Source organism: Bombus terrestris, unplaced genomic scaffold (genome assembly GCF_910591885.1).
Source record: "Bombus terrestris unplaced genomic scaffold, iyBomTerr1.2, whole genome shotgun sequence".
In the NCBI taxonomy this organism is placed as follows: Eukaryota; Metazoa; Arthropoda; class Insecta; order Hymenoptera; family Apidae; genus Bombus; species Bombus terrestris.
Window position 1 is genome coordinate 570560 of NW_025963548.1, and position 14922 is coordinate 585481.

The 14922-nt window shown below is 36.2% G+C and overlaps 1 long non-coding RNA gene across 2 annotated transcripts; it reads left to right on the plus strand.

The window, feature by feature from the left end:
• Positions 1 to 6702: 6702 nt before the first annotated feature.
• On the plus strand, positions 6703 to 14852 carry LOC105666051. 2 transcript variants are annotated; one of them, XR_007227539.1, is made up of 3 exons: positions 6703 to 8328; positions 8416 to 13823; positions 13953 to 14852. It is a non-coding gene; the product is annotated as an uncharacterized LOC105666051 (long non-coding RNA). The 2 variants fall into 2 exon arrangements; XR_007227538.1 differs by having other exon boundaries at positions 6703 to 13823.
• The last annotated feature ends 70 nt before the right edge of the window (positions 14853 to 14922 follow it).

A 14922-nucleotide genomic window follows, 5' to 3' on the forward strand; every position in this document is an offset into this window, starting at 1 on the left:
TATTTATCATTCAAAATATTTTAGTTGGAAATGGAAAGGAATAAGCCTTGCGCTATAGTGTGATTTTTCATTTTCCGATACGCCGTTCCTTTTGTCCCATGCAAAACCCACGCGTCCATATCTGGATGCTCGATAACGAATCGCGGCACAATAAAAACTAATCAGATCGATCGCTTTGCTATATGACCTTTCTACCATTTTAAATTGATATAAACTCAACGACAGCGAGAACTTCGAACGCTGCACGGTACGGCATTTAGATGAGGATTTAGGACAAAAATCAGAATTTGCTGGCCGCGTTCGCACGCTTGCGGGCTACGTTTGCACGTTTGCAGACCACTTTCTCAGGTTCTACAGTGCGGCGTTTGAATGAGGATTCGGGACAAACATTTTAAAAATATATATAATATGCAGTTTTCCAGAAACTTAATATCAGGGAATTCGATGTGAATAAAAGTCTGTTTACCAAATATCCCTTAGTATTTTCCCTACTTCCTGGTTCAGTTCAAATATTATAATTATTTATTGTTTTTGTCTAGTCCCTTTTCCTAAATTAAAAAAAATAAGATTTTTTGTCAGATATTATAAACATCTAGCAAAGAACAGAGTTTTTATGTAAAAAATTTTGTTGAGACAAGTGTGGTAAAGAATCAGCCTGCGTGACGCTGTTGAGAACTGTTCGACTCGAAAATGCTCGTCGATGCTATTTCGAAACTTCATATTCTGACGAGAAATCAATACAAGAGTAATTAGAATAGAAGCTACTATAATAGAAGCTACAAATTGTTTAGAAAGTCAATTTTCCATGGAAAAAGGTTACTATTGTTGACATGTATAGCAGCAGTCCTCAACTACCTAATGGTGAAATGAACGAATGGTTCAATATAAAAATTTACAGCTGGAAAGATAATTCCAGATTGACTATCATAATGTAAGGGTTTATAATGTAAAGTAGCAGCATTCAAAAGAACAAATAATTCTGAAGGCAAGCTGAATACGTAATTCCAATTTCTAAAAGTTTTTTCAGTTTCGTACCAATATAGACGACTGTTATCGAAAAAATTTTTCAGAAGTCGAACAATGAAAGTTGATAGAGTTGGTCAGTTTAATTTCCACGTGAATCGAATGTGTAATAGATGTCCTGATACTAATCGAATACTAACGATATCGCTTTAACGATACTTGAAAAGGAGTTCTAGCTCTTCTAATGAAGTAAAACGCAGATACACACGAATTAATGAAATCTCGTTCTACATCGTTTGATTTCCAAAGGAATTTCTTATCTTCTTAGGAAACAGTGTTTTATACGTAGTAACGATACCATCGATGAACGTATGTGTAAATTTCACGAGCTGAGTCGCGTATCTTGCACGATCGTATTCTTCGAAACTTTATGGCTCCCCATAACGATTCTCCCGTCTGTGAAACTACGTATTGTCTTGCTTCGTTACCGGCGAAGTTAAACGTGGTGTCGAAGTGATATTTCACGGAGTTGATAAATAAGAGAAATGGAATGAAATCGACTGCGTTCGAAAGAAATTGCACCATCTGAGTTTAATTTATTCACGTCGCAGAAGCGCTGAAACCTCGTTATTTCACAAACATTTCCAACGATTTCATCACGCTTTCGTGATTTCGTGACTGGTAATATATTCCTTTCGATTCCCTGTTTGTAGAATTTTACGAAGATCTCTGCAGCTTCAGCGCGATGTTCCATGTCCCATGAATCAGACTAGATTTACGCCTGAACTTCGTGAACGAGTTTGAAGCGAATACAACGTGTGACGAGTTTCGTGCCATGCGTTAAAAGAGTCCAACTTAGTTTTCAAACAGTCAGTGAAACGTAAAGCAACCCTGGCCATGGTATAAAAGGATATACAGGGTGTTAGAGCTGTGGACGATATTTATAGGATTTTATATATTACATGTCAAACGTGAAGGTAATGAAAAAACGCTTATATAGAAAAATATTATTCGAGGCTTATTTTTTAATATACATAGTTGGTTAACGAATTATTTTCGAAATAAATATTTATCCAGGATAGTTATTCGAAAATCATTTTAAATTCACCGATAGCTGCATAGATCGATGAATCAGCTGATGAAACTTTCTCTTCATTCTATTCACATCTCGCGTTTCTCATTGTGAGTCAAATAGAAATTAAATATATAACAATGGAAATTCTATCGTCGTTTATTTTCTCAGGAACAAGGGACGTAAAGTTCGAGTAAAATAAAGAGAAAAAGCCGTAATTCATAAATTTTTACCGCAAAATTAAATTGTTTATGAATTGAAAAATAAGCTGTAAATCTTTTTGTGTATGAATATTTTGACCTGTTGAATGATACACTATAAATGTCGCCCACTTTTCCTCATCATCTTGTTACAAGTATCGTGTTAAAGATGTAGTCCTCAAAGTGTTTTTTTAATCGTCTACAATCCCAGATGAAAGGAGAACTATCGTATTACGTTCTCTTAGAGCAATTGAAAAATAACTCTCATACTTGCGATCGAAACATTCAATCTGCTAGTTTCAGACCCGTTAATGGCACCAGTACCATGCCCTCGACATTCGGAATATGGTAGGGTGAAATTGAATTGCGGTTTTGGAATTTCTCGATCGCAAAGAGAAATGATCGTGATAGAAGGAGTATACCTTGTGTCAGACTCTATCAGTTGAAGTAAATTTACGGAAAACAGAATGCCACGGAAATGTGTCAAGTTTGACATAATCCAATCACATAGATTATTAGAAATATTATAATTATTAAAAATGTAACTCCCTCCGATAATGCACTAGTAAAATCATCTTGTTCCGGTATGCAAGCGATACACAATTTTATAAACTATACTATTATCATTATACTATTCTTTGCATAAGTAAAATATACAAAATTTGGCAAATATCGACAGGCATTTAGAAATCGCCCTACTACTATAGCTCGCACACGGAATTAAAAGGATTGTCATTGCATTCATAGTTGCAGTAGTATTTGCAATAATTGATATTAATGACGTTATGCGAATATTATCCGCCTTGTCGCTGAAAGTGATTATTCGAAATTGCTTCGGACTGAAATGCCGTGAATTCGTTGCGACAGAGAGTAACAGGTGTCATGTTGTAAATATAACGCAGCGGGACGCGACTAAATGTAATTTTTTAATAACGACAATCCTGGTCGTACTCGCGACGAGCGAAATGGCGATTGCGATGCGCAGATTTAACGTTGTAAAAATACGTCTGTCATATACATATTCTATGGTGTGCCACGATCAACGGACTGAAACCGATTGCCGATGAAGTATGGCCGAAAAATGGACGATGTATGTATAACTACGTTTCAACGATCTATTCTAATGGGCCACGCAAATTCATTCACGTTCAAATTCGACCAGTCGTGCGAAAAACGCGATTTCATTCTTTTATTCTTAAAGGCGATAATCTGGTTTCATGTATAGAATCAGTACACAATAAAAGCAGCTGATATTACGATATTGATTTATCGTTTTCACGAGTGTTGGATTCTCTGTACCTGTTATAGGAAATTTGCCCAGTTTGATATTATACACGGATATACGATACAAAAAAATTAATAAACTAACTCGATAGTATTTCAATCTTATGTGTATTGAATGATAAATTTGTTTTTTAGCCGATCTGGAACGAATACCTGAATCACGCTCTAAAACCAATTATATTCATACTAACATACTCCACTGTAATTCTGTTTTAGAATAGTAAAAACTTAGGTCGAATATGAGAGATGTGCTTATTTTGGAGGTTCTCTGTGTACAAACATTAGAACACTTTCCAGAAACTAATGGACAAATACCTTAGAACGAGCTAGCTTATTTCTTAGAACGAGCTAATCCGAGTGATAACAACGGTATTAAAATATATCTATTAATTTCAAGTATATTCTACGAGTTAAATAATGACGTTGATTCCTGCTCATACAATTGTTACGTTTCTGTTTTTATTCATTTTAACAAGACAATGGACAATGCATTGGAATAAATATTTTTATATTTAATATGAAGGGAAGACATTTCTAACGAAAAAAGATGTATAATTTCAAATAAGATAATCGTATCGACGCAACGTGTATGTATAATGGTAATAACTATATTAAGATAAACCACAAATGAAATATCTTCAAGAGTGTTCTTACGCACCAGCGTATGGGAACATTTTAATCAATAATATACATATGTATGTAGAAACCAATACCTATATAGAAGCTCCAATACATTCATAGCGTTCTGTACTGCAGATGATATTGCAATGGAAACCGAATGGTGGCCCATTAATTTCGGGATAACCAGAAATTGGTATTCGGAAAGTCCAAGCTATGGTTTAGGTTCCATTAATTATTTACTAGTCGGAACTTGTGAGTTTGAAGCGTGCTCTTTTAGAAAAAAGTTCCTGATGTAATGTCGATGTCGTGTTTACGGATGAACTAGCATTAAGTATCGATAGATGAACATACTATTTCCACGTTTGCGATGCGGAGATATTCCACAGCTTGTGTAACTTTAATTAATGTCTCAGCTTCGATTAAACCTTAAAGCGTTTTGAATGGCATATTCACGCAAGTTCGCAAATGTTGTGTCGAATTATAATGATTTGTAGAACCACGCACAGTGTCGCGAGACGTCGTCCTAACGAAGAAGATGAACGATACATCGCCGCGTCGAAGGAAATGGGGGACTAAGAGGTAACCATTACAGGGAAGATCCGATCCGAAATCCACTTTACGTATATTTATCGACCATATTCTCTGTTATATTCTTTTATGAGCTATGGGATCGTTTAACTTCTCCCTAACGATCGTCTCTGTGTCACAGAAATTGCATCGGTGGATCGTTTCCTTGGTGTGTAATAGCTGAAAATTTTCTGATATGAAAGAGATATTCTCAATACACGTTCGTAATACGTTGGTAATAGGCTCGTAGATAAAATACTACGATACATTCAAGCTATTTGAGGCGAGTAAATGCACGATACACTATAGAAACATAATGGCGCTGGTTCCGTAGTTTTTCAAGGCAGGCTGTTTTCTTTGGTCTATAATTTATGGAATGTTCGCGCGAAGCTTCACAAAGCGGGACTCTAAGGCAAAGTTCGCGTGGCTAAAGGGTTTTCTAAAATGTAAATACCGCTTCCTGGAAGTAGAAGAACATGCGAAACCACTTAGTACACGAGGTAATCTTTTGGGTATAAGTTATTAATCCTTAAATGCATAGTGTCATCATTTGATAATACAACTTTTTTCTTAACATAGCAAACATATGCGAGGCATTGTGAACAGAGATAGACTAAAATATATTTCTTCTGAATGTAAGTTTATGAATAAAATTATTATACTACGCATAGTTCGATCCAAGTAACATAAAAATACTGTCAAATTAGTTTATTTCATTTGTACGTTTGATCATCCTATTGTCTTCGTCTCTTGTTACAGTCAAATGTTTTAAAAATTGTGTTATGCAATCAACGAGATAAATAACTGACTATATCTTCGCGATAATCGACCTGCAATTTGCTTATACCTTTCAGACACGTTATAGCCATCTTTGGTAACAAAGTACTTTCCCAAGTAAAAAATTAAAAAAAATAAATGGCGTGAATTCAATAATTTTTCTATGATTTTGTGGTTTGATTATATCTAAGGAGAAGAATCAGGGTTTGACAAATCTATTGCGACCATTTCTCTAACTCTTTAGCTACAGAAGTGTTCCACTTCGCATTCTTCCTTCTGGTAACGCGAAAATTCATCACGACGGATATCTTGAGGTACGAAGTTAACGAGAAACTTTATCCACTTTGTGACAATCTCCAGAATATAACTTTTTCAATTAGGTACAGAATTTGAACTTTCAAATCGAAATTTCCGTTCATTAGTTCGTGTACAAATGAACCGAACGGAAAGGAACAAGTGCCGTGCTGATGTTGAAGTTCAGCGTCCTACGAAAATAATTCGTGAAAATTGCGAACTGCCGAAGAAGTCGAAAAAGTTCTTAAAGGTTCGTGGATAATCTTAATTTAGTTCTAAAGCGCAAAAAACATTTGGATGCGATTAAAAATTTCCGCGTGAATATAAAGGGTGATCGTTAGGAATTGATTTCTGCACGATGTCATAACGAAATTGAGAGAACATATAGAACCAAACCGAGCAAATACATCATTGAAATTGGCAAGCACCTGTCGCGTCGATATCGCGACACGCTTTTATAGGCTTTCCCCTTTCATTAGCTTCCCAAATTGCAATATTCGCGAGATTGGAATCAAATTAGTATAGTATCGGAAAAAAAAGGATAAGATTAGGATAATTTAGATTTGTAAAATTCTCCTAATACTATTTATTAAGATAAATGAAAATAACAGAGATTAATTGGACAGAGAACGATAAATGTTCAACTTGAACTAAAACACAAAAGTCTTATTCCGCTCAAATCACTCTCGCAACTCTATAACTCTAACAACTCGATCTCTCTACAACGCTAGCAACTCTACAATTCTCGTCTTCGGCATCTGCACTCGCACGCTCTCGCTTCTCAACTCATACTGTACGCCTTTTGCATTCGTTCTCGCTGGCGTCTCAACTAACTCTACCCTTAGCGTCTCTTTGTCTTTTCTCGTCCCATCGAACACGTGTCCCGAAACCCCGTGGCCAGGGTCACGCAGGCTCTTTCCACAAAACTGTCCACTCGAAAGGACAGACGACACATTGATGTACTCGACGGCGCTACGGCTCTCGCCACTTTGTATACGGTTCGGCCGATATCTTGGGCCTTTTGCCCACGATACTACATTAGAATTATATCTTCGACGATTATTAGAACGAGCGAAAATTTCTACGGATAGTGATCACAGAATTTGTCAATCAGCTGATAAACGTATTGAGCTAACATGATTTGCAACGGAAACCTTCCGTTTCCATATCAATTTCAAATCTATTTGGCTATGATCGCGCATCCCTCGATTGCCGCATTTTTATGGAAAACTCTGCTTCTCAAATGTACACAGGCGGGTCGAACGATGAACGGACTGTTCCATTATTCTTTCTAATAAAAAATTATTATTTTACTTTTGGAATGGACCATCGAATTCATTTATGAATAAAATTTCTGACCATGATTCTTTGTACACTTTAGAAAATTGTATGTTGACTTCCAACGTATTAAGTAGCACTCAAGTTTTGTTAATAGAATGTTCTCCTCTCGTGTCGTATTCTGGAAGGTGGTTTCATCCCTTGAACTCCAGTTATCGCGACTAACAAGGATGTGCAATTATAAATGTGACTGTTCTTCAAGCCCACAAAGTGCACCCTCGAGTTTCATCCAAGTTTTGTTATTGGGATCGAATGCAAATTTCGAATCTGTCAGATTTTTCTCTGTAAATCAGCTAAAATGTCCGAAGCTATTCTCTCTAGTAACTTGTAATAACTAACCCTTACTCGAGTCTCTGCCCTGGGCAATGTGCACTCCATCGATCAGCAACTTCAGTTACCGCTCATCCTCACTAAAATCTTTCCATGACTCAATGCCTCGTGGGTGCACTTCCAGCTCCAACTGTTTTCTTGGACAGTGTCCACTAGCTACATCGATGGCGGAGAATAATCTGTCTCTCTAATCAGTCTCTCTGTAGACGCTGCCGTGTAAACTTGCAATTATTTCCTTGACAAATCACCTTCTGTGGACGACGTCCATTTCCTGGTTATTTAGTGGTTACTTTCACCAAAATTGTCGACCACCTGATCACTGCGAAACTTTCCGGGGGATTCTTAGTAGTTTCACCTACTTTCACAGACAGTGTCTATCCAAGATTGGTAAAATAAACAGACTATCGGGACATTCTTTGGAAAGTAGAACGATTTTCGCTATCAGAAATGCAGATTCTATCAAGCAAAAGGGAGACACTCCGGAGAAAAGAAATTGACGCTAAAACATAGTTTCGCAATCTAAACGAAGAATGTCGAAAAAGGAATATGCTGAGACTAAAAAAATGTTAAAGGCATTAAGAGAAGTTCTAATAAAATACAAAAAAAAAAAAAATAACAAACAAAGCAATAAAAAACAAAACTGACACGAAATTCGAAGAATAAGAATAGATCAAGAATATCACCGAATAAAATACGAAAAAAAAGGTAGAAGAAAAGACTGGATGAGAGCACTAAACTGAAGTTTTACTGATAAAGAAACAGGAACACCAAAGAGAGTAGTTCAATCAATAAAAAATAGCCTAACGATGCTAAAGATCAGTAATAAAAAAAGGTATACGAAGGGAGAGACGGAATTGCAGCACGTCTGTACTACCATTCGCGGTATGATAGCCCTGCTATAGCGAAAACTTTTTACCTTGTTTTCAATTTAATCAAATTTTTAATCCCACTGAAAATTTTTAATTTCAGTTCATCCCTTAACTCGCACTACTTCGAGATTTTCTCGTTGATGGCTGTATACAGTCAAAAGCGGGGAAAAGCTAACCATTGGCAAAGGTTTATTTTTCGACAGAAAAAATCTCGTTGAGACTATTCTTTTTAATCATTGCAACGCCGAGATTTCCAACTTCATTTTCTGGTAATAAATCCAGCTGATATCAACTACTGGAAGCACCGACGTGCACTAACACGTTCGTGATATTCATTTCCAAATAACGCGCGTGTGTTTTATTTTCCCTGAGTATATATTTCCCCTTTTTCATAACATCGTCGAACATTCGTCTGTTTACCGACGGAAGCAGGAAAACGAGGAAAAAATACGTAGACGAAAAAAAAAATCTGTTTTAATAACGAACTACGAATATCTGCGCAAAATTTTACGAACATGACATCATGAACGACCTATATCTTTATTTGTTGTTGAATAAAAATTAACGCTGCTGTAAACACGGTTATCATGAGATCTACAACTTCACGATTTTATTAAATATACTTCTTTTACGATATAATCGCAAAAACATTTACCGGGATTATGTATTATAATGAATATTGTGTAAATAAGGAAATTGAAATGTATCGAACACAAATTAAAGATATTGAAATATAAGAGTCATGTACCGTAATGAATATTTTGTGTATCAAACAGAAATGTATCAAACAGAATCAAATGTATCAAACAGAAATTAAAAATGCCGGAGGATAAGAATTATTTATTACGAGTATTTCATTTTACAAAATTGAAGCATTTCAAACAATAATTAAATATGGGTGGAGAAGAAACATTTATAAGAGTTAGGTTTGGGTTAGATTTCTCTTACTTATCTCCCTGTCTGTCTGTCTCTCCCTCTCTTTTTCTTGGGTTTATCTTAGGGGTGCTTTAATTTGTCAATACAGAACCTTCCTTCTACATCTATCTTCTTCCCAATTAGCAATTTCATATTTCAGGTAAATAATTTCACGTCCGCGAAAGAATAGAGTTACTAAACTAACGAATTACATTACTGTCTCGGCAAAGGCGTTAAATTCTGTCGATTCATCGTCTACGAGGTACAAGCGGCTGAATGACAGCTACTTTATCGAGGGAATTGCGTTATAATGTTGTCGGCGACCGGCAAAGAGCTTTAATCCATTGATCGTCATTCGAGTAACTGAATTCGGAAACAAGCTCGTGGTAATTAAAAAGAATGTATCGCTAATGTATTTAAGATTCGATAAAAAAGAAATTTCATTTATCCTCGCCGATAAGGATAAAGGTAAATATCAAAAAGGGAACGCGTTTCAGACGATAAACTCGATTTTGATCGACTGGTCATTGAAATTTCCTGTCACGTTCTTGTTACTAGAGTTGACGTTTCGCCGTTTTAGTGCTTTCGTCCTATTATTTTATGTTACTAATTAGATCTTCTGGAAATGGCAATTATTGATATGAAAAGCGACCAGTTGATCGTCGTATTTGACCGTTCTCATTAACGAGGTATTTATCGATCATGTAACAAATATCTCTTAGCCATATCGCTTTGACACAGCTGCTGATCTGTCCTTTGCACCGTGTGTAGGATTTAGTGCAATTAGCATAGTGCTTTATACGTCTCTATATAGGATCGATTTGCATTTCGTGGTACGATACCACCAGAAACGCATGTTTCGTAGGTACAATTATTTTTAATTATCTTTATCAACGACAGGAAACAATCTACACATTTTGAAATTTCGTTGAAACCACAATGAAACACATTTACACCGATTGTATCGGTGAAATGTTAAAAGAATTTGTAAATGTACGTGGAAATTTGAAAATATTTATTGCAAGCATACGCTTCATAAACATGCTCGAAGTATACGATTAGTTATCGAATCATGATAATAGTGTTTCATTACATCTCATTACCTCATTAATTAATTACTCAACAAGTTTCGTATAACATACGATAAAAGACTTTCTCCCCTATCTACGAAGAGAATTTCTCGATGAGCCTCTACTACGTAATGCTCGTTCTTTTGGATGGCGCGACTGGTCCACAGAAAAATTATATGGTTCCGTTGGAAACCGACGAAAGCAGCTGACGCGCCAGGCAGAGAGCAGAGGGAATAAAATATCACGGAGATGAACCTTGATTCTTCTGCTTAGTGGAAAGGTTATCGATTGAGAGCAGGATCAGAGGTCTTCGTCTCACGATTAATTACTCCACGAAAACATGTCAAAAGGAAAGGCGGGTCTTTAGAAGTTGGTCAAAAGTCAGGGCAATCGTATAGAAAGTATTGAATTATTATTTCCTTTGAAACGTATGTAAAAATATGTAGAGATAAAATGTTATGATAAAAATCTTATTAATTTTACTATTAAATTTGTTTTTATTTAATTTCAATATTCGATTTAGATTTTACGGGTGTTTCAGGGCGTATTATTAATTTCACAACTTGTTTAATTTTCTTACGCTAATTAATATCGATTAAATGTCCGTCTTTCTCGCCCTTTCGTAATTGTAATTTCAATCTAGATTCGCGATAAGTTGTTTTCGACGAGGTAAATTCGCGAAATTGTTTTCTTTGAAACTCCATAGTTATCCTCAGTGTTGACCCAATATTAATCTTATTCGCTTCGTGCCACGGTAATTAGCCTTCGCGTCTGGTTGCTCGTTTTGAGGATCGGGACACAGTTTCTCATTTTTAACGGGCACTTTGCGCGGTCAATTCACGCGCGCCATTTCTTCTAGACGTGACCGATTCTTCACCAGACTTCTACTTCCATCTTTCTGGTACCATCATGGCCAATGTGTTTCTTATTCTTCTCCAAAGACTTTCCACGTCGTCGTCATGAATTCCACGTTCGATCGATACTCGAGATCTCACGCTATTTTTCTTCCGTGCACCTATCCAAATATCAGACACCTGACCACCATTCGAAGAAACATGAACATCTCCATTCTGCGATTTCGATGCGAAATTTCAGTCAGTCAGAGCAATTTCGCTGGCCAGAAACACAAAACCAATTTGTTTAAATTTCCCACATTGTTTATTCGAAAATTAAACCACCTATTGCTTAATGTTCGTATCGGATATCATTTGCCTGCATTATGCAACCAGTTTAACGTTACAATGCGCTTGTTAATTCACGTTTGTAACAACTGTGGTCACATTTGCATACGATACGAGATTCCTCCCGGAAACTCTGGTTTTGGATCATTAAAGTTAACTCAATATATACACAGCAGATAGAATGTTCCTTTGCCTTCAAACGAAATCAGACTTTCAATTCGTTTCATATAACAGTTTGTTGCGATATGAAGCTCTTTGCTTTCGTCGAAACGGAAGTAGATGAGATACGTTCAAGTCAGACACGTACACTTAATGAAGTTTAATTGAATTACAGTATTGTCGTACATACTTAACACATCTTTGACCGGTCACGAGTTAACTCGTGTTTTCATGGCCAAATTGTGCACCATTACACGCGGATGATTGTTACACTGTTTATCATACGAAAAAGAAATATTAAAAGATGAAATAAAAATATATAACATTTATTAAAGTTTATTTATATTGTTTTACTTTCACATCCAATTACGAAATAATAACCGATGACATGAGATAAATTCTCAGTAAAATTTCCGGTCAACAATGTGTTAAATTTTATTTATTATATATCCTTGCAGTGCAATAGATTATTTACCTAATTATTGTAATTACACGTCTACTCTTTTGTGTAAACAAGCCGTATTTTCTAGTCGCTTATTTATTAGATCGATTAATCCCACAAAACAAAAAATAGACAAAACTGATGAAATTATGTAAAATAAGCGTCGATCAAAAAGTGCTTCGGCACTAAAATCTCAACAATTTCAAAAACTCCAGCTAACCATTGCGGCCTAATTCAACGATGTTTCAGCGATACCTATTTCCACTATCTGTTCGTTTATTTCTGTCCGAAATTGTAGTCGGTCGAAGAATATGGAACATTCGATAGAACTCAACTTATGGTCAAGAGCTACCAGGCTACGAACTGGTGCTTTAATTCTCAAATACAAGAAAAGGGATGGAATAATTCATAAGGGGGTTGCCGTTTCCTCAGCGTTTTGTGCGTCCGGAGCTTCCACGCGGAATAGCTCCTTTTCAAGCGGATTATTCCACAAGCTACCAAGCTAATGCAGCTTCCAAGCAGCTCGTACCTTCGTCTAGCAGTTCCTGGTACGCCTGGCCTGTAATCCGTCACTTGGGAAATATTGATCCGCCATCGAACATAAAAGGGACAAAAAGAAAAACGTGGAGAGAAGATGACAGATTTTCCTGCGGCGCGACGAAGAGATCCAAGTTGTCTTCCGCTAGACTCAACCAACCAATTTCTGCTGGCTCGACGAACGTGATTAAGGAAAATTAATTATCTCTGGTCGACCATATGAAACATTTGTTTATCCTCGTCGAGTTAAGCTTTCGTGGACTTCGATAATTAATTAGCGACATCCTCGAAGACATTACAGTCGATTAATCGGGATAATTGAGTAACCCGGCTTTCCTCGTATCATTATCTACCATTTTGGAATCTTTTCTATTCCACACAACTGGTATCTGCCTCAGCTCTACTTCAATTTCCTTGCTCTCGTCTCGATTTATCGTCCTGAATTTCCGTCTACGCTTGCCAATTTCCGTGTGTCTTCTGATTCAAGATGATCTTACGATCCTTTGCTTCTTATTAATTAAATTGGCCACGATAAGCGGGACAGCGTACGTGATATAAAGTTTTCATAAGTATTTTGACATTTTCAATAGGAAACTTGTATGTCCATATTGTACGCGCTACATGAAACATTTTGAAATTTCATTTCATTAGCACTGTAACATGACATGATTATTTTTCTTCTTTTTTGACAATTTGGAAGGATTAATTTAATAGACCAAGTGTAAAAAGATTTCGAAGAAATTGCAATTAGTCGAAAGAAGAAGAAAATAGCAAAGATCTTTCGATGTCTGTTACTTGATTCCATTGATCAACCAATTTCGATAAAATGTTCAACATATCTGTAACTGAACAACGTCATCATCCTCCTACGTACATGAACTATGAACTTTCGCGCATTTAGAGGAAATTTAAAAATGCAAAATTGCGCAAAATATACATACATATATATGTAAACTCCCTAGAGTTCATGTAGGATAGGGATTCTTTTCGTTTTACGGATAGCACGACAGGCTGTGTTTCATGGACAGAACGATTTTCCTTTGTTTTACGGACGGCCATTTGAAGAAACACGTTCTTCCCAAACGAACGGACAGAGAGTTACATTAGAGACAGATAAGGTTACAGAATAGTTATTTAAGATTTTAAAGACTGAAGGAGAAATATTGGTAGCTAAGGACGTTGAAAATCGATTCTCGATTTTCAGGTAAACATTGTATCAAAGACTTGTTATTTCCCGTGTAGATAATTATCGTTATTTATTGTTATAGACGCATATTAATTGTTTATTTTTGTATTTTTAATTACTTCATAATAAAAAAAACTCGATTTTCAGACTTCAGAATCGATCCCTGAATTATCCAATTATTGAACCTTATAAATCGACTTTCCCTACGCCATGTTGCTGAAAGTTAACCTACGCGTCGTCATGAACGAGAACGCGAAACAGTAGAAGATAGAGAAGATATAGAATCTATTAGAAGACCAGAAGACGAAATATGCTGTATTTTCCCCCCGGAATATCAAGAAGAAAAGTACCATCAACAATTATTCAGTTTACCAATAGTGAAGAAGGTCGCAAACAGTCTAACCAAGGTAGGCCAATGTAGAAATATTAAACTCACAATAGATGACGAGACAGCAACATTGTATATCAATACGGATTCAAGCTTCGCATTCCGAGACATTGTCTTAGAGGAACCAGAAATAACTCGCACAAGAAAAGCAAAGACGGAAATTGACATGGTAAAACTTCTAGAGACTCTCAGAAAATGAGATAAGAGGGAAATAGAGGAAATAAACTTCAATATAGAACAATTTGAAGGAACTCGAAGAGCCACAGACTGGATATCGGAGCATGAAGAGGAATGCAAAAGATACAAAATAAAAGGTAATGAGGAAAAAGTCAAAGGTTTAAGAAAGTATCTAGGAAAAACAGCAGAAAGATGGTACCAAAGGAATCAGCTGAAAGCTGAAGGACACAACTGGGAAGATTGGAGGAAGCATTTCTCAAAACTTTTAATCCTTTGAGTGCTGTGGGCCCATATAGGTGTCTGGTGAAAGCTATCAGTAAGGACTAAGGATATATATACTTGTTTTCTGTAAGTGACTGCCATGGACTAACGACACATGTATGGGTTTCTCAATTGTTCCAAACACCTACGTAGAAGTAATACTATTACATTTGTGTGAAATAAATATAAATGCATTCCTTACGGCATTAAACAAATGCCAATAGTGTCTCCTTATTGTTGAAGTGATCACCACTTGTAAGAAAACTCTACATATGGTTTTGTTAGTTTCCT